The sequence below is a fragment of the Heliangelus exortis genome, chromosome 8 (assembly GCF_036169615.1).
Source record: "Heliangelus exortis chromosome 8, bHelExo1.hap1, whole genome shotgun sequence".
Taxonomy (NCBI): domain Eukaryota; kingdom Metazoa; phylum Chordata; class Aves; order Apodiformes; family Trochilidae; genus Heliangelus; species Heliangelus exortis.
The window spans coordinates 8,211,034-8,232,519 of record NC_092429.1 but is presented as its reverse complement, the minus strand read 5'-3'; the positions used below and the strand labels follow the sequence as shown (position 1 = coordinate 8,232,519).

General features: G+C 40.9%; 1 protein-coding gene across 1 annotated transcript in view; it reads right to left on the bottom strand.

Moving 5' to 3' along the window:
- TRABD2B (TraB domain containing 2B) overlaps positions 1–21,486 on the bottom strand; it is a 273,999-nt gene that overhangs the window by 85,413 nt on the left and 167,100 nt on the right. The gene's annotated exons all lie outside the window — the stretch shown is intronic.

Sequence of the window (21,486 nt, the reverse complement as noted above, 5' to 3'; positions counted from 1 at the left end):
ATTACCCAAGTGTACAAATATTGTGTTAACAAGATCACCTGATGCAGCTCTGGTTTTTATCATGGCAAACGTGTTACAGATCTATAATCAGAACCATGCTTCCCAATATGATTTGTGGGACTATTAACTGTTTATGCTAAAAATAGTCTTATTCTTTTAAATTTAGCAGCAGCACAATATCCCATAAGATTCTCATTGTTGGATTCTTGAGCATTCGTAGCACTGCAGTTATCAGAAAGTTGAACAAAAGTTTGAAATCATGTTTCATGCTCATTGGTAGGGTGTAAGAGCTTTGGCTCTTCTTGCTCTTTCTAGGTTAAATTGTGTTGTCAGCTTGTAGCTGTTTTCTGGGACATGGGAAGGGTCCTTCAGGATAAGATTGAGTCCACAAGGTAAAAAATATTTTCTACCATAAAACACTTAGGAGCAGAGAGCGGATCACACTAAAGGTTCATATAACTCATCATCCTATCACTGCCAATGGCCAACACAGATGTCTACTGAGGACTACAAATACTAGGGCAGCTCTGTAGGGGTTCTTTCCCTGATACCTTCCCAGCCTCCAGCCATTTGCAGCTCAGGTGATTCCTAAGCCAGGTGAGGTGTTTGGATTTAGTAATTCTCAGGGGAATTTATTTACAATCTAAAATCAGCCAGAACTCGGTTGGACCCAAACAGCCTTTTCCTGAAAAACTTCAACAGCATCTGCTGATCATGGCATAAGGAAGTACAGGTGTATCTAACAGCAATTTTTATAAATATATATATACACAGAAATATTTTAACAACAAATACTTGGTTTAGGGGGCTGTGATCCATCAGCTGTGTGCAGCAGCAGTGGTGTACATGTAGTTAAAGGCACTACTGACCTTCAGAACACCCACAATCAGTTCCTAAATCTGCCAGAGATTTTCTGTTTTACTTCCGGCATATTAGTTCAATCTCTTATCTGTCAACTAGGAGGAATTATGCTGGTTTGTTCTCTTCATAAGGTCCTTGGGATGCAGCAATTCACAGTTCAGATTTCACCTAACTTTAGGTTTTTAATCACAGCACTTTAATTGGGTTTCATTATAGTAAATGCAGATATATGGATCCTTTGAGAACAAGATCAATGTCTTAAGAAAGTTCTAGCTTTCCCCAGACAACTGTACTTCCTACTCCTGAGATACACATGAAAAATCTATAATGTCTGAATAACTAATATAATTACCTCACTCAAGTACCTGGAGTCAGCTACCATGAGTATTCAGGTTTAGTTTAAAACAATGAGGTAATAGAAAGAATACATTTAATAGCAGCGTTTAACAACCACATCCCATCTGCTGTGCTACAGACAAGGGTAACTATAACTCAAACACACATTCATGGCAATGCTTGAGAATAGCAGATGTGAAACTTAAAGGCCAATTGCATCTGGATACAAAGCACTGGCCTTTCTAGCATCACACTGACTTTCTCAGTCAGCTTTTGTTTTGCACATAGATTACAGCCCACAGCTTCCATGTCAGGTATATTTATGTTGCAGTAACTCACTTGTGAAAGATTTCGTTGATTTAACAGTACTTATCAACAAGAACTTTGGTGCAGTTTGGTTCATTCCAGCTTATGTATAGAGCCTAGTGCTATATATATGCTCTAGGAGATTGTTTTCTTTCAATTGCACCTTTACAGGTGGTAGAAATATGAAGGCACAAAGGAGAAGGTAAGAAAGTGAGGAGGACAATGGGCTCTAAAATTAATTATTTAATTATTCTGTAGGTAATTGAATAGAAGCATGACAGGGCTGTCAAACCAGACTTTCTTCTGAACCTTAAGCAAATAAATAAGCACATAAAGGAACTAAAGGAAGCCCCAGCACAGTTTGTCTGCACAGCGCTTAGGTCACCACAAGAAAATGGTAATAAAACCTGAGACAGGCTGAGTAACACTGCATCTATGACACTGACAGAAGATATTTGGCATTTGGATAATTGCCTTCGATCTCAGTTCAGATTGCACACTGACTTTAAGACTGAAAAGTCAGGGACAACTATGAGTACAGAAGAAACCCAGAACAGAGGGTGTTCTTGGAGAGATTTATCCCACGCAGCATTAGCCATCTAGACATAAGATGTCCAATTTAAGATACTTGCATTGGCTTCAAAGGAAGCAGTGAAATGCAAACAGAGAAAATTGTTTGGAGGTGTCCATTTCTGCTGGCTATTGATGAAACAGCTGCATTTTAGGTAACTAACTCGATCTGAGATAAATCTGTTGCAGAAAGAGTCTGTGAGTTCTGCCAGGATCAGGAGACAGCATCTTGCTTGCAGTGGACAGGGTGGAGGGACCAATTCTCCACTACAGTTTCCATCACTCTGCTATGTTCATGTGTAATGAACAGATACTAAACCCTACAGCACCTCTGCTCCTCTAGTTTAAAATTATAAGTGCTATGGCATTCACTTCAGTGCAGATCAGAGAACCACAGCTGCATTAGCTCAGCTACTTGGTCATAGCAAAGTGAGTCATCTCCCCATGCAGTGGAAATAAGAATTCATTCAGGAGCCAAACTTGAGCCATCAATTCAAGAGCTATCCCATACTCTCAGGTCTCCAACATTAAGGATGGAGCTAAAACACAGCTACTGCCAAAATCATGACTACAGAACAAACAAACATGTCTCTGCTTGGATTAATGCCCTAGACATGATTCCATCTCAGACCTGGACCCTGGAATTACATGGGAAAGCTACATAAAGAGCAGAGAATGGGAGTGATTTGTTCATGTAGCACAAGGCATTTGACTGGTAGCAGTTTTACTTCAGGTTAGAATTTTGGTTGAGCTTATCAGTTTCACTCCTAAAACTGAGCTGTATGAGAGAGACCTGGGATGTCGTGGTGTGCCCTGCCCACAGTGGCCAGTTCTGTGCCAGACTGGAAGATGTGCAGTCTGAGTTGGAAATGGAAGGAGAAAGAGTCCTATCCAGCTGATATTTACTCACACCAGTCCTTAAAGCAATGAGGGAATGACAGTGAATCAACAGCACTTAGAGCCTTTACATGTTAGCTGAAATGCAGCTTTGGGGTGGAGCATTTTGATTTTTCCCCACGTGTGAGATTTTATGCACCTGCTCCATGGCTAGAAGCACTGAAATAAAGTACAGGCAGATCCTAATCATAAAGAGCAGAAAATTAGGAACGACTCCATTTAATACACTTGAGCAGCTATAGGATGCAGCTGGTAAAAGACATCAGAAACAATCTGTCCACTGCTTTTACTAAGAGATGAACACAAATTGCCCCAGTCAGCCTCGATCTATGCAGCTCTGGCAAGAGCCCAACTACTTGCTGTAAAGACCATGGCTAAGACACTGATTTACTTCATGTTTTCTGCTTTGCTTGTTCATCTGCAGCATAGCTTGTTTATCTCCCACTACATGTTTTGCTACAGCCATAAACCTGACCTCAGCAAGAAGCATCTGAGCAGTGTTTGGATGGGGAATGGTAAGCAGGCATGGCAAACAGCAGCCACCTGGCTCACGGCCCAGTACTATTTCATTCGAGCAGCTCTGCTCTTTGGTGGCCACTTAGAGTTGTATTTTATTTATTTAGTGCTGCTAAACCTCATCTTTATTTGTTCATGTAAATTGCCTGAGTGGCCCCGGACTTGGAAGGGAAACACATTTTCTTCCCTAACAAAGAAACAGATGAGCTCACTGGCAAATGAGACACATACGGCATTGTGTTTACTGTAGAGTAAGTTCACTTATGAATCAAGCCTCTTGACTTATCAAGCTTCCCTCCCACCCCCCCTTTCCTATTATGGAGAGATCTCTGTCAAGGAGAAGAGGACATCCCTTCCTCACCTCACACCATTTCCCACCCTTGGGGCTGCTGCCCCTGTTGCCATGGCACTGCTTTTAAGTATGGTGCTAACAAGTCAGACACTGAAGAGGTCTGATCCAGCCATAATGCATGCTGAAACCAAAAGGATTCAGTTCCTCCTAATAAAGGCATGAACTTACAAGACTGTCAAGCACAAAGTCTGTCCCTTTGTGCTCAATGAAGATATAAAAGGTTTCTAAAGTCAGGCTTGCACTGAAATTCAGCCAGGTTTTCAAAACTGCTGTCTAAGGGCTCAGGCCTTTTGAAAATTCAGCTCTCAGCAGAGCTCTGGTTACAAAGCACTTAACTTCTGTTTGACTAAAGAGACAAATTGTCTTAAGATTTTGGGTACTTGGAAATCCAGCCCTTGGATCTGCATGTATGGAATCCTAAGAACAATGCCATCCAATTAAATTGCCCACAATAGGAAACGTGCAATGAGCTGCAATGTGATAGCACTTCTAGAATAGCTCTTCTTGGAGATGTTCCATCCATCACTGTCCTCATCCTGCAGAAATTACTCCAAAAGAAAATAGAAAACTTAATTCCTTGTGATAACTCAAGAATCAGGAATGAACATGAACCTGTTTCCCAAATCCCAACTGAATCTAGCAAGCATCAAGCTACTTGCAAAAGAAAAAGTTAAAATTCTCAATGTATAAAATATCGATCTTACAGTATTTGTGGGGTTTTTTTCCTCTCCTAGAGGATATGTCCTTTATATTCCCACAGACAAGTGGCCAGAACTTCCCATCTGTGGAAGACTCATCCAGCCATTTAACTCCACAACTTTTCCCAGCAACTCTGTTCAGCGTTCAGACAATCTTTGCAGCCCACAAAGCTTAAAGGTAAATTTCCAAGTCCTTTCCCCCAAATTATATCTGTTGCAGCTGATACTCCTCTGACTTACAAAGGACTGTGAATAAATCAACTGAAAGACAGAGTGAATGAAATGAAGGACTCATCACTAGTGCGTGCATTAAACAGTTGATTTTCCAAAACCTATGAGCACAGTTACATAGGGAATTGTTTTGAGAAATAATTCCCTGCATGCAGAAGACGTGACCACAAATGCTCCTCTCCTAATTCATGACCTGTGGCTATGACACTCCACATAACCTCTGTTCTTAGCTGTTATTAATTAGCAGGACAGTTTTCAGCCTGGGGACTGCTGCCATGAGTGTTACCACAACTATGAGCTAACACATTTGTAGACTCACAGTTAAATGAATTGCACATGCTACCTGGTAGTGCCATTAGAGTCCAGGGCTTTTTACAGCTTTTTGGGTTTTTTTTTTCCTTATTCTTCCTTTTCAAGAACACACTTTCTGGCAATTTCAGAAATGCTGAGGAATCCATGTGAAATATCTTCACGTGGAGGGGTGCAGAAAGGCCAATCAAAAAGGTTGGCACAGTGGCATACACATTGTAATTTCTATCTGTGTGCTTATTCACATCTTTATCTTGGCTGTCCCAGGCATAAAAACGTCTGTGAGCACACAGGGATCTCATGTTTGTTTGCAAGGCAACACAAGGAACCAACTAGCCAAGGGGACAGGACCCATAGGTCCCCAAAGCACACAGCATGAGCCAGTTCTCTTGAAAGTAATAAAAATAATTCTGCACTTATAAATAAAACCCAACATAAAATCTCCACTTCTAGCTGTTGTTCTGCAATGCTAGAGAGCATCCCTCCCAAAATTTCTGTCTGGCAGGTGATGTTATGGTCCCTCCAATTCATCCCACTGTCCTTTATTACACTGCAGTGGTCAAGAGAAAATGTAAAGAGCAAAAGCTCTTCTGCAGATGAATTATTGTACAACATCTTGGAGGCAGAGCCCATAACATTCCTTTTATACATCCACCTCAGCTTAAACCTATTCCTGGGGTTATCTGCACATTGAGGGAGGAGCAGTGTGAAAACAGCTGTGAGATATGGTTGGGTGTGTGAGGGTGAAGTGTGCCTCTCCATGGCATCACAGCCACTTGTATTTTAAGTGTACATGAGCCTTGGTCAAAGCTAATTAAAGCCAACAGCCAGGTATACTCAACCACAGAGTTCACCCACAGAATCAAAAGAGCAATCAACTGGGAACACATTCTGCTCCACTACTTCAGTTGCATGCTCCAAAAGTCCTGATAGATCTTCCACTCAAGGGAAAAAGAAAAAAATATAAAAAAAAAGGAATAAAAAATTCCTACAACATCTGAACTGAATATATAGCTATTGGCAGCTTTTGGTTTTGTGTTTCACTGAGCTTTCACTGGCAGGAGACGGCAAATTCATGAGCTTTTTCTGAGGAACCCAAGAGAGGAGGGAGTCTGCTTGACAGAGTTATATCTTTGGCGAGGAGCAGCACTGATAATCACTTTCACTGGAGACGCTGTAAAGTGGCTCATAATTCATTCCTTTTGTACAATAAATGCAGGACAATTAAATCCAGCTCTCTTCCATGTTATGCACAGAACTCTGGGGCAATCCATCATTGCCTCTTTATGCACAACTGTGCAGAATTACCAAAAAAAAAAAAAAAGAAAGTGTTCTTGGGTACACTGCCTCATCACATTTTCCCACCGCTACAGTGATCCAAGGCTGTAACTGGACTGCACTTATGAAAACCCCTTCCCTTTTAAGATTTGAGTTTTATTTTCCTGTATTAATTTCCCTTTCTCACCCAGTGGGAAGAGATTTTTCAACACAATTCTGTTTGTACTTTGTTAATATTAGACTGATGCCTGTGCCACCATGCTGGACTGGTACCAAATCTCCTCTTTGTCCTCTTTGTCTGGATGAGACTCAACCAATTATCTCCTCCGTTTCGGCCAAATTTTGGCAAAGTCTCTTTATTTCATTCTCTGAAGCCAAGAGAAGCAGATGAGAAGCTGAGAGCCTGCAGAATACTAGCATTTAAGTTTAGTAGAAAACAAAATTAAAATACAGGTTGTTTTGTTTTATTGTTTTCCTGATCAGTGGAACCAAAAAAGTGCTCTTTCCTATGGATCATCTTTGGAGAACAGGTTTCTTTTCCAATACCTAATACAGAGTGAGTTTACATCACAGCCTTTTCCTGAAAGGGAAAACTAACAGAAACTTCCTCCTCTTGCCAAAGCCACCTCTTTCCAAATAGGAACACAACCCCAGGAGTATAAGCTTCCATCAAATTCAAGGCAAATTAATCTATGGCTTCAAATGTTCTTAGTAGAGATGTTCAGTTAGGCTAATCTGATGGGATCCACCCACTGCCACCAAATTTGAGAGTTTTCACCTCTCTGTTGTCAGACATTTCACCTTGTCATCATCACTGGCCTCCTGTAACACTGGCCAGAGTGCTGTGGTACCTCAAAGCAGGAAAGCTGTGAATATGAACACACAGTCTCCTTATGGCTCTCTGAGGAAATGAAAGGTTTCAGAAAAAGCCCAGTCCAAGGCAGTAGTCCCTGTCCAGGATAAGAGCCTGTTGGGGCCATGGTTAACATTGCCAGAGGAAATTGTCTTCAAAAAGATCTCAAAGGTGAGCTTTTCAACTGAGACATTCTTGTTGGATCCAAAAGAGAATAATATAAACAAATAAGGGCCATGTAAGAAGTGCCACAAATGTCTAAAGCCAGGCTCATAGGAGTCAGTAATCTATGGGTAAAAAGCAGTAACGGGAAGCTCAGAGCATTCCTGTTTGCCAGCATCAAAAGAACAAACCAAAAAGAAGTTTATAGCAATGTATTTCAGTCTATGACTGTTTGCAAGCTGTCAGCTTGGTGTTGTTTGCCATTCCTGGGATGCAATGTCATCAGCATCACTTCAGTGTCATGATAAAGTGACTAAGAATAAAAACAAACCCAAAAAGAATAACAAATAGGACAGCAACTAGTGAGCAATAAAAGTACATCCACAAGCCAAAGCCTCTGCATTCATTAGAACATTGATATCAAAGAACAATTGCTTTCCTCCAAATGGCCAGAATCACAGCCTTTTTATGGATGACAAGTAACAAAAGCATATTTTTCCATGGTTTTTCTTACACAAAGGCAATTCTTCAAGATGTATTTTCAACACTAACCTACTAAAAAACCAGACTTACAGATAATTTGAGAAACCAAGATTTGGTTGTTTAAATATTCTACAAGAAGAACCGACTACAGAAATGATCAAAACCATTTGGTGTCCTCAAGTAGTGCAATATTTACACTGCAGAAATATGGCAATTTCATTTTAACCTTCCTTCCAAAGAACATGATGCTTACAGGACCTTGCCCTCCCTCTGTGCATATGCTTTTGTTTTTATTATCTCCCCTGAAATATTCTGAACCTATGGGCAAGTTTCAAATCTATTAGACAGAAGAGCAGCTTTCTCCAAGACAGTCCTTTCTTATATATTTTATGAAAACAGATGGCTGGATAGAGACTCACTGATCTCTCCTGTGGAAAGAAAAGTTTCAGTGTGAGCCTTATTAGGGACGTCAGAGACCCATAAAGACAATATGAATGCTCTAATTAGTAGAAATGCCTCAGCTACACTTCAAACTTTATTAGGCTGCTGGGAATCCAAGCAAATGACCCAAAACCATAGGAAACCAAGCTTCCTGAATGTCACTGCTCATGGAAAGTCTAAGTGTTAGAGGAGCAGAGCTTATAGTCCAAACAGCTCCATGTAGACAGACCTTCAGCTTAGGTGGTTGATTCTCCCAGCCTGGGATCCATTTTACTCCGTGCATCCACTGCCCCCAACCCAACTAAACCCTATCTGGGGGTCCCTCTGGGGACTTCTCTGTGTGATGTGTGTCACCATTCTAACATGGTGTAAATTTGGCTGAACTACATCAGAGTTCCCACAGGCAGAACACCAGAACTTATTTCACATGATTTATTAAGGCCATCATGCAAGTTGAGATTTTAAAAAAGAAGCTCAAAACTGGGGCTTTCTCTGGAAGGCCATCCTTTTCTCCAGAGATCTCCAACAGTAAAACCCAATATATTCTAATAAAAGCTGAATTTTAATTATTATTTTAATATTTAATACTACTATCTTATGTTCTCCTACGCTATTTCCTACACCCACACAAAACACTGAAGTAGTTTAAAAATGATAATTAGTAAAATTGTTACTTGTGGCCCATGGTTTGAAGCTCAGAGTGAAACATGGCATTAGGGTTCACAGAACGGGATGAAATTCCAGGAAATGAGACTGATCAGCCTAATGGCCTCTTCTGCCATTAGAAGTTGTAAGGCTATCTGCTGAGGTTTTTTTAGCTGTTTGAAACTACCTTTCAAATATTTCTAACCTCTAAAATATTATTCATTTTTTCTCCTTTAAAAAAAAACAACGAGTGAACACAGCAGTAAAGAAATTAATCCTGGATTCTGCTAAAATATCAAGGGGAATTCTACCAAATGTCAGACTCCTCAAGCAGCGTGTGTTTATTTAAAACATTTCAGCTAACAGCAGACTGAGGGGGGGAACTTTCAGGCTGGAAGTTTCGCAAATATTTTAAGTAGAGCTTTAATTAACCCAGTTTGCCATTAAAAGCACTTTTTAAACTCTTGATATTGTTAGCCATTTAAGATAAGTGGCAATAAATACAGATTAATTGTAACACATGAAATGAAATCTTCGGGCTGGTGAAAAGGCCCTTTGTGTGCTGGGGAGGTGGAAGATGGTGTGTTAGGTTTAGGCTAACAGAATAACCCATCGAGCTCAGCGAGGTTTTTGGTAGCTCATGCTGTGCCCAACTGCAAAGACAACAAACTTTGGGCAAAGGCAAGCGGGGTGATTGGCAGGTTATAAGAAAAACAAAACCTCCAGGAGGAAGGGCTCCCTTTTGACAGAAGGGCAGAAGTTAAAGAGAAACCAACACTGGAGCTTTTATTGTGTGGGAGGTGATTGAATTGGGAATGTAAATGCAGCAAGACAATTTCTAAGATTCTTCTGTTTTCAGGGAGATGCTGAATAAGTACTACAGACCTGGTGAGTGGCCCCACAGGGGAGACTGTCTGGTGAGCCTCTCCACAATACTAAGAGAACAAAACAAACCCACCCACACACCTACCTGGTTTTCTCTAAGTTACATCAGAAGGGTTTTGAAAGGTCTCCAGGTCTCAACAACTCCTCACTGACAGCTCTTAAACAGATTTGGCCTGTTGGCTGCTTTAAGAAAACAGTAAAAAAAAAATCAAACATATGGTATATCTAAACATTTTCTGGGGGATTTTGATGGTGTATGTCTTCCCTTGCAAAAGGCATAAGCATCATTGAGGAACAGAAGGAAGAGGCTGCTCTCTTGTCAGCAGCTCCATTTTCTTTGCACAGTTCCAGGCTGATGAATGACTGGGCTTGCACCAAAGTGGCTTTTCTCCCCCTCCAGCCAAGAGGAGAGGAAAGAAGGAAAGACTTTAGACTTCCACATGTCTGAATCTATCTCTTCCAAGAAATTGCAAAGATGGAAAGTTTGCTCTGAGCACTGGGGCTGACTGAGGGGTCTGATCAGTGAATGAAGTGGTTGGTTAACCTTGGGCTTCAACCATATCACATGATAGGATGCAAAAATTGTACCCTCCTATGGAGGAATTACAGCTCCCTTTCCAACAACAAGGAAAGCCAGCCCTGGATGACTTTTCCAGAGCTGGTGGCAAAGGACAATTTTTTCCCCTAGAGTACATGCTAAGAAGCTCTCCAAGGAATGACAGAAAGCAGCCCTGTGATTTCCAGTCTTTCACTTGCAATTTTTCCTCTGGGCTGATACAGCTCTGCCATTGGCAGCAATGTGAAACATTGCTCTGGGAGCTCTTAGCAAACCAAGCAGCTTGCTCAAGGTCAGGGAGAGGTAAGGACAGAACACCCTGAATTCTTGACTCCTGCTCTGAGGGTTCAATTAATCCCATTCATCTGAAAGTCAGGCATCTGTTGAGGTCAGTTTCTCTGTAGTCAGTGGAAAGATGTCTCAAGGGGATGATTCTTTCCATCTTAAAATATGCATCTGAGATAAGTAGGAAGATTTGTCCTCTGGGGGCCTTGAAAGGAACCTGATGATCTTGTACAGAAGATACACTGAACTTCCAGACACCTAGAGTTCAAGAGGGAGAGTCCCACCACAACAGCTATCACTGTTACCAAGATACTAGATGCACAATTTTCAATCTCAAGGAAAAAAAAAAAAAAAAAAAAAAAAAAAAAAAAAAAAAAGCACTAACTCTGGTTTGGGTTTTTTTATCCTCATCTGTATTTTGCTCTGGAAAGGTTTCAAGTACTGTCCTCATCACAACATTTTCTGAGCGTGTCTCTAACTGCTAAGTGACAACCATCCCATCTGAGATAACAGTGTTGTGAAACTGCTTTCCTCCATGTCATGCTTTACCCTTTCCTTTGTTTCTTAGTTTTGTCCCCCATTGCAAGTGAGCTGTTTCAGCTCTCAAGGGAATGACCTTCATTCTGGGGAAAATGTTCCTGAACTCTGCACACAGGAATGCTGCCCCAGGCTATCTCCTGGACTTGTAGGACTTTCTGATGACCTTTTCACCCCTTGGCTACTTAAGAACATTTTTGGGCATGGTTGATGGCACACTTGGCCAATTAGCAGTAGTGAGGCTGCACAGTTTGAGAGCCCACGACTCATTAGGTTTATAGAGAGTCCTGGAGCCATGCCTCAGTCACATTTATAAACCTGCTCCTTGAGAGGGCCTTGAGAATGAACAACTCATTAGAGGGCAGCCCAAAGGTATCATGTGGCTCCTAAGATACTGTAGGTAACAACTATTTACTCTAAACATGACTGTTCTAATCAAACCATGCCATGACTGATACATGCACATCCTCCCACATGCAGAGGAACCAGTAAAATGCAGTTGTCCATGGAGATGTCTCTCACCTCCCTCTCCCACAGGGATTTTCTGAGACCTAATAAAAGTTGAGGTCATGCTGTGCTCTTGCAGTGGATGGGCACTATGAATTTCTTTTTCTTCCGAGTCACTTATTTTCATGGAGCATGCAAGAACTTATTATCTTGGAGACTTCTGTCAAGTTTGGTTATAATCAGCCAACAGATGAAAAATTTACCATGGGGAAAAACATATTCACACAGACACACACCTATACACACACACATACACACACACACTCACAAACACTGTGATTGCTTAAGCTTCATTTCCTTAGGAAACCAGATTAAAAATAGCATTGATGTCAATAATGAAGTCTTTATTCCTTTGGCAGATTTCTGTTCCTTTTAAACCAATCCTCCCAGTGAGAGGTACTGCAAAATTTTCAACTGGAACCAGACCAGATTGCTAAGTGATAAGAGCCTCACAGCAGTTTCACTGTACCTCAGACACCTCAAGGAAAAACACAAAGTGAATGTGAATTCTGTATAAATACTGAAAACTGGTGCTGAATTTCATCCTGAGTTAACCCAGTGGTGGCATTTGATTTTTCCCTCTATTTACCTTCAGTGTATAAATACAATGTTTCAAAGTCTGCAGACCTCAATATTTAAGGTATTTCCCATAACAAAGCACAGAAAAGTACTGAAAATACTCAAGCTTTTTATTATAGATACAAGTCACATAGGTTCCAGTCCTGCAACATATTTAGCCAGGAAAACGATGGAGATTTCACTTTTCTGCCAGGGACAGTTCCAAAGCTCAACTCTACCACAATGTTGTGTTTAGAATGAAAAGGTGTTTGGAAGTTCTCTGGCAGAATAATTTTGAATTTAGAAGTAACAGTTTATTGAAATCAAAGTCATTGGTAGGTCTTATTAAATACCTCTTGAAAAACAGAAGAAGTTCTAAGATGGATGCAAATAGGTTTTGCTTATCCACCTGCCTTCTCTTTCCCACTTCCTGCCTGAAAAATGATAGGAGTAAAGCCTGGTAGTTCTGAAATAATATTTTGCCACGTTTCAGTTCACAACTCTTTAGCAAACTTGTCTATCAAGGGTTACACCTCTGGGGCTACTTTGAAGGGAATCACCTCTGGGCATCCACTAGCCACAGCTCTGGAGATTCTACCAAAAGCAGCACACCCCAGCACCAGCACACGAGCATTCTCCATTTTTGCTAAAAATTCAGATAGATTCAAATTTTGTTCCTAATCTTTTAACAAATCATTTTGAAATAGCAACATTTTCCACTGGTTGGAGTTGCTTCTCACTCCCCCTCAGTCACACCCAGCCTCTATATTTCATTGGGTCTATTGCAGAGAGAAGAGAGGCAGCTGAGATTCAGGCGTGAACCTGGAATTCTTCTAATTTCAGATGGCAGCTCAGCTATTGGGCTTGGTTTGGAGCCCACTTTTAGTTGCCACCAGAGCAATTTTGTCCAACAAACCTCTTGCTTTCTACAAGCCTCTATAAAATGGCTGAACAGTGGCAGAGTTTGTGTTTTGAATGTCTAAGAGAGGTGAATAACCAAGGTTTATGACATCTCTTCTTGCGGCTGAGCTCTAATTACTTCCCTTCTGCTGCTTTAAGTAATTCTATATTCACTTTATATTCCTGATATTTAAATATTTTTTCTGGGCAGAGGTACACTGCACATGAGTTTTCTTTCCGTGACACCTCTCTTCTGATCTACCAGAGTAAGTAACAATGGAACTGGGATGTAACAGGCTTAAAAGGGGGCATTGATGTTTTCCAGTAATGTGAAAATAGCACCCTAGATTAAAGAACTGGAATGATGACAAATAAATGCTGTCTCATCCAGGTGTACACACCAGTCACCTTGATGTCAGTTGCAGAGCTACCATTAATTCAGTGAGAATGGGATCTGATCCCAAATCCATAAATCCTTTCTCAGCAAGTTTGCTCTGATGGTATTCCTGGCATAGCCATGACCAAGAAAACCTGGAACTCTCACAAGTACGCCCAGTTTAATGAGATTTCCAGTCCCAGTTTCCATACCAGTAAAAATCCTTAAGAAATCCACATAAATTACAGCTGGGCTTTTTTTAAGCTTTCAGTTTCACATCTACTTTGGCAAAACAAGTAACTCCAGCCAGCAGCCAAGCCCTGTCTTTCCAATGCATCAAGATCATCACTGGTTCTCTCCTCCATATGCAGTTCTGCAGCTTGGTCCTAAAACTGGTCAGAAATGGCTCACACCTATAGGACATAACACCACAAGCAGCACAAGGAGGGTTCCTTGCTTTACTAAATTCCCTCCCCAGCTCCTGCTCCTCTAGATGAAGAGCTGACAATGGAGCTGCAGGGGATGCAGATTTGGTGGTCTAGGATGCCCTGGGACACCCATGCTTCTCCTCTGGGAGGACCAAGGTAGGAGGGGGAGCAGAAGGAAACATGAGCCCAAGTCATCCCTGCCAACTTGCATTAACTTGAAACACTGCAGAAGGATCTGAGCTAGCATAGCAGGCTCTGACTTTAAGGAAACCGAGTAGCCAAATTTCCTTCTGCTCTGGGACAACACTGCATAGCAGGGTTATTGGAATTACACTGGGGTGTGGAGACATCCACAGGTAGCACACAAAGGTATCCCAGCTGAGACAAGATCCCTGGATCCCTTGCAACCTGTATCTTGTTGCCTTTTCACATGAGCATCTCACAGAAATATCAGTGTCAGAGGGACATTGTCAATCATTGGGTTCTCCACACTGCCCTTTTGAAATCTGTCCAACAACACTGTTCAAGTTGGTTGGGAACTTCCTGATGAAACTTTTTTTTTTTCCAGTTTTGGGATGGAAAGCAATGAATTGTCTGGCATCCATATATTGATTTCAACACTCCCATTATGAAATTAGAGTTATGTCGGACCTCTGCCTGGTCTCCTGAGAGCTTACAGGGTGGCCCATGGATTCACAGCAAGTTCTTGTGTGTGTGTGGGTGTGTGTGTGGGCTAAAGAGTATTTCATCCTATGTTTAAGTCCATTCCTGTTCACCAAAGTGCCTAAGCCCAAGTGTAAATCTCTCATGATTCTTTGCAGTCCTGAAAAGAGAAAATTTCCTGAATTATGCCTACATTTTACATCTCAAATGTTGAAGAGAAATACAGCAAGGGCATAGCCAAAATCTCTGTATTATAGGACAGGAGGGGCCAATACAATTTTTTCTTTGAGAACAGGCAGGCAGAATTAGACTTATACAGTAGAACTTGGCACAGGAGTAATAATAAATACGATATGAAAATGTCAGGGACCCAGAGGAGCTGAAGATAATGGATGCCTTTCTTTAAACCAAAATCCTACTGCGTTCAGGCAATTTTCCCTATTCGTCATGAGAAGAATTACACCAGAGATGGGAAGTGGACACACTGCAGTTTGCAAGGTCTATTTTATTTGCTTTCAACATTGACTTGAATACCTGCAACTAGAAAAGTAAAAGGCCTGGATTTGGGGCTGTGCCCTCCTTACAGTAGAGCAAGGATGAAAGCAACAGCAAGAAGTGGCCAGGAAGGATTCCCCACTGAGAATGATGGAATTATCCACTGGACCACCCAGGGGAGTTCAGGGCTCATCCAGCTTTCCTCAGCAGTTCAGCTGGTGACAAACCAGGAGAAAAAGCAAAGTATAAAAGCAATTAGACAGATCTGTTCCTTCACTTGAAAGGTCTCCCACCTCCCTTGGGTGGTACAGGTGAGAGCAGCATCAAGACAGAGCTCACCACTGCATGTGCTGTACTGCTTTTCTACCAGTAATATCTTGTTTATCTAGGAGTTTTTCTTGACTGGGAATTACTGGAATTGGCCTCCAGAATAGTATTTCCCTTTTCTCAATAAGGCAGTGCAGGAAGGTTTATTTTGGCTTCCCTAACTCAGGCTTTGCCGATTTAAACTTCAGGTGAAAGGAAAAAGATTCAGGACCAAAACCTCCATATTATACCATGTATATAAAAAAAAATTAAAAATCAGGATTTTTTTTTTTTTTTTTTATATTTTATTTTAAAAGGCTACAGGCTGGATTTGCACTTGGAATCAGCTTTTCCCCAGTGGAGTATCTCATGATTTACAACAGAGTGTCTGAAAAAAGAATCAGGCACTGCCTGTTTAATGCAGACTTCTAAATGAATCAATTACAAGGCTCTGGTCAAAATTAGAATGCAAGTCTATTTTTAAAAGCAAAGTGTTACTTCACCTTAAAAACTAATAGTAAAAGAAGTCCATACACAAAAAACAGGCCAACCTCACTATAAGCATCTGGATGCCCAAATAAACACGAGGAGAGGGAATTCTAGCATCTGCAAACTGTTAATTCACCCTTTTCTTCTCTTTTGTAGGCTCGCCAAGTTCAATCTCCTGGTCGCCAACTTCTTGCTCCACTGAGACAACCCATTGATGAACTGTGCTGGTGATGTCAGTAGCACCACTAATCAGTGTTGGACCAGGAGGCCTGACCCAGGGGATAAAGTCTCTTTAAATTTCAGCCTGCAAGTGTTTTATTTTTCTTTTTCCCCTCCCCCCCCCCCCCCCTTTTTTATGTTCTACAGAGGATCCAAAACAAAGAATGGAAACTGGGAAGAGCTACACAGTCCTGGGAGATGGGACAGAACTTCCGATGCCAGGCTGAGCTGGTTCCCAGCAGCACAAAAGTGGGTGTAACTTCGTGCCCGATTTGCAGGCAGCATTGCATCAGTTGGAAGTGCTATTTGCATATTCAACATCTGTAAATCCCCAGCCCTCAGTGTGCAATTGCATGCTGGCCTCAAGGCATTTCCCTTTTGAAAAAAGGGCTTTCAAGTAACATGTGTGAACCTAAAGTGCCAGATCTGGTGGCAGGTGCTAATGGCTTTCACAAAGGCTCTCTGGATTTTAATTACTTGCATTTAAGCCACATATAGTATCCATCACTTCCTTTCCCAAATTACAGAGTAGAAATATTTCCAGTAACAAATAATTCCCCCCTCCTCCCATCTCCCTCTGCTACCCAAAATCAAGAGCCATTGTTTTCCATTTCAGTTGTGGTCACTTTAGAGGGGATGAAGCACGTTTGAGACACCAGCATCATCTGGGTATCTCCTCACTCCAGTTTTTGGAGAAAAAGAGCACAATTTCAGTGGTGATCAAGACCTAAGTCACCTTGGAGATGTCTGTCACACCCTAATCATTCCACAAGGTGAAAGATGAGTCTGTTCCTATCAAATATCCAAAATTATCTGTGCTGAAGTTTTGCTTGGGAAGCCTTTGTAGAGAAGACAAAAGGGAAAGAGCCAGAGCTAAAAACTAGGACAAGGAGATTTTTATATTCTCACTGTGCTCTCACACCACCCCCATCCAACAGAAAAGCTGCACAATTCTCTCTGTCCCTAGTTTAAACACAACGTAATTCACTGCTGAGTCTCATTATGAAGAGCCACGTTTACAAAATGTGTAAGATAACATTTACAAAAGACTTTGGAAACCACATGTAACAACATTTTTTTTATATAGTCTGGACCAGATGGCCTTTAAATGTCCCTTCTAAGCCAAACTATTTTATGGTTATTGTTAACAGCCTAATTTGTGATGATCAGAATCATTACGGATGATGCTTCCCATCCAATGCTGAGAAAACTGCAGAATGAGAAGGGAATTCACCTGCTCTGAGCACAGAAATGACCAAAATGTACTGCTGGTGCTACTCTGCTCCCTCTGCATGGGAGCACACAGACCTCTACAATAGAGCTGGTATGTTTTGGGTTTTTTTTTTTTTCTGGCAGAACATCTCCAAAATCTATACCTAAGCCATCAACAAGTAGGTATCCAATCTCAGCCACCTAAAGCTACAGCAAAAGAGGCTCAACATTCACATGCATCAATCCCTGACTTAATCAAGAGCTACAGTTACCATCCTGCTCTGGTGTCCATCACATCATGGGTCTTCTCTGACCTCTCAGATGCATGCAGGAAGCTGCCTGGACCTGGTGGGGTGGGAAAACACTTTCCACCACTGCAGGACCCTGGTCCAGAGACAGTTTGATTCCCCTCTTGCTGTGGGAGATGCTATGGTACTTGCATTTCAGTTCTCTCCTTCAGCACTAAAAGAATAATCTCCGTGATATATTTATTATTTTAAATAACCAAAACCACAGTCTTAAAGCCTACTGATTTGGCTGCTAATAAACATTGTGAACTGGAGCAGCATCCGAATTTCTGAAGCTGTAAATCCAGCTCTCAGCTACAAAACTGACAGGCCTCATAAAAGAAAGAAAGAAATGCAAGTAAGTAAAACATCCTAAGGAAATTATCGTTCAAATTAACTGCAGACATAAATTTATCCATCTGTTATCATAAGTGTTACTTGAAAATTATTTGCCCATAAAAATGAAATAAACCAGAGGGATTTTTTTCTTAAACATTGACTTCATGTGTATAGTCTTAGTTGCCAAAATATTAACTCTTTTTAACAGCCCATGTGCTCTTGGCTGCTTCTCTCTTTCTTGAGTGTAAATGGACCTTTATAAATTGCCTGTATATATCAGATCTAAGGTGCTTCACTGTTCTTATGGATCAGTGATTCTTAGCAATCCATGATGGATTTTCAAAACATGAAAACCAAGCAAACACCCCAGTTTTACTTGAAAGTACTCTATTAATCTTTATTTGTTCAAAGGGAAAAAATACCACGCCTGGTACCTGAAAAATATAATTTAATTGCACGAACAAAAAAGGCTGTTTCATTACTAGAGTATAGTTACTGTGAATATAAGTATGGTGAGATTTTCACATTAAGTCTGAATATGGTAAACCCTGGCAGAAAAAGAATGAAGTATGCAGAGCTGAGTATAGAGCTGGGTCCCATTTTATCCAAAGCCTGTATTTTTCTTGGAGAGAAGAAAGAAAAGAAAGAAGAATAAATGACTATTTTCACTTCCACATGTTTTACAAAAGAATAAATTAAAAGTCTGAAATGCTCCAACACATTTAAATTGTGAGCCACACCACGGAAGGCAGAGAAGGGGGAAATCTATTGAAAAGTTAACATTTATTTTTTTAAATGGCAGAAAACTGAAAAGCTCCATGTAGAATTTTTGTTTGTTTGTTTGTTTGTTTTATGACTTCTGACTGGAACAATAACAACAACAAAAATCTTTCAATGCATAAAAATGCTTTGTGGATCTAAAAACGTTTATCTCAGCTAGCCTGCATATTTAAATACCTGTCTCCTTAATCTTCCTTTGTCCCCAGGACTTGTCTGTTTGATGCTGAACAGCTTTGTGCTCTGTTACAGAGCAGACTGAGCACCTATGATGCACCCTGAGGTCTTTGAAACTCAGCCCTAAATGGCACAGAGCAGAACAGTAGAACAGAAAATCCAAGCTCACAGAGGAGAACAAGGACACCCAAGCACTTGGGAATTTGATTGAGTCTTGCAAGGAGCGGAATTGCTTTTTCAGAAGCCAACAGAAAAATTGTGTTTAACTGAAATGCTCAATTTTCTACCAAAAACATCTCCCAGCTGAAAGATTTTGATCAGCCTTCATTCAAAAGCAAGGCAGAAATTTAATGTATAGAATAACAAATAACCAGGCCATAAACACATAGAGTTGCACAGGCAACCAGATTAATTGCCTGTTATATTCCAATCAGCTCAGTGGTCACAGCTTTACTGGAAAATAATTCTTCAGAAAAACCAAAATGCTTTTCCTGGCTTTCACTCTGTACCAGTTTCCATGCCATTCTTATTTCTTCACCTACCCTTGGATTTAACTGTTTTCCATCTGAAACCAGTGGTGTCCTGACCTTGGAACCAAGATGTGAGGATCTTGCCTTCCATGCAGGTTACTTAGATCTGGTGAGAGGAGCTCCACAGCTTCCTCCTCCTGCACTCCCCTCCAGCCACACCTTTTCATCCAGCCAGCTGAGATTTGAGCTTATGCTTAATGAACTATGGCTTTTCAGATGGAAAAGCACTTTTTTTTTTTTTTTTTTTTTTTTTTACACAGACAGGACTTTACACTCTACCACGTTACAAGTCAGAAAGGATTTCTTCCAGTCCAAACCCACCACCATCTACCAGCATCCTCCAGCTCAGCTCCACCGGGCAGCCAGACAATCATCATCTCATTTTATAGCTGAAGTCAGTCATGGTTTTTATCCTGTAAACTCTGCTTTTGGTTAAGGTGACCCCTGTGTGGGGGTTTGGGTTTTTGTTTTGATTTCATTTTGTTTTGGGTTTTTTTCTGAGTAGTGGGGTTCTGAACAACAGGACATATTCCTGAAGGGGCCTATAAGATGTCTTGCTGCTGCAGTCATTGAGGATACTATGAACTGAACCAGACTGTAATTTGCACATCCTCAATATTTTAGGAAACAATATAAATTCATGACCCAATAAAAATTAATAAAACCAACACTCTTAAAATTCTAGAAGTAGATAGAAAAATATAAAATAGAAAAGATGTGGCTAAAAGCCACTCTTTTAATTCAGTGTGTGAAAAAAGCCAACAAAACAACAAAAGCCTTCAGGAGAAAAACTGCATTCGAATCATAAGAGAAAATTAACTTGTTGCACTTGGGCCACATAAAAGTTTTGACTTTGAAAATTTAATAATTTTCTCACAGTACTTACTGCTCCAAGAAAAAATACCCAAGAGCTGAGAGGAGGAATTTATTGTACTTTAAGTAGAGATGGCCTGCAGGGTTGCCCTGCTTTAGTGAGAAAGACCAATGGATAACAAAGAACCCAAACCCAAATGCTTTCTTCAGCATTGTCATGGTTTAAGGCATCGCCCGTGCCCCAGTTTTCCATAAACCCCACTGTGTGTGTCTGTTCTGTCCTGCTGCAGCTGGTGCTGGGAAAAAGAAAGCACCCAGCAACCAAGGCTGTTTTCAACATTACCAAAAATAGAGAGAAAAGGACAAAATGGGATTTGCTCTTCAGCTTTCTCAAGCGATGCTGAGCCGGAGTTTCAGGTAGATGCTCTCTGATGGTGACAGGGAATGAAAGCTTAAACCTTCCACAACTTAAATATGACTTTTAATGGAAACTAATGTGCAATCAGTAGTCATTTGCTTTATTTCATTTCCATTATTAGCACATACAAATAGCTGCACTGCATTGGATCCGTGGCCCATACCTAGCCCAAAATTCAATCTCAAGCTGTAGTCTGTAACTGATGCTCATAAAAAAGCAACTACACAGCAGGGCAAGTGGGCAGTGATGCCCAGTTTATCCTCCCATCCCCAGTATTTACTGTTCAAGGGACTTCTAAAACTAGAGACTACATCAAACCCATCATGTTCAATAACCTCTGAGAAGCCTTGCTCTGAGGGATGGCCCAGCTGTTTTTTATGAATCCCTATCCTATTATGAACCACCATGATATATCTTTCTACTGTTAAAACAGTTAAACAAAACAGCAAAAGTCCTTGGACAAAGAGATCTGGCAAGCCTGAGTTGAAATAAGCTTGGGAAAATTCAGTCTGAATACACTCAAAAAATAAATACATCAAAATTCCCTTATCTGTGCTAAACCTCAAAGGTGAGCTGGGGCTAAAGGCTACAGTGAGAGCCATGGGATGAGAAGCAAAGTTCTGTCAAAAATGAGAAATTGTTAAGTAGAGAGAGGAGGAGAGGAACAGTTCTCACATGGCAATCTCAGGCTGCCTTGAAGCAAAAAGAGCTACTTCAGGCAGGGCTCAGGATTCTGCTGGGGCCCAAGCACTTACTGTTTATACTCTTATCATACTGAAATGGGAATTCCA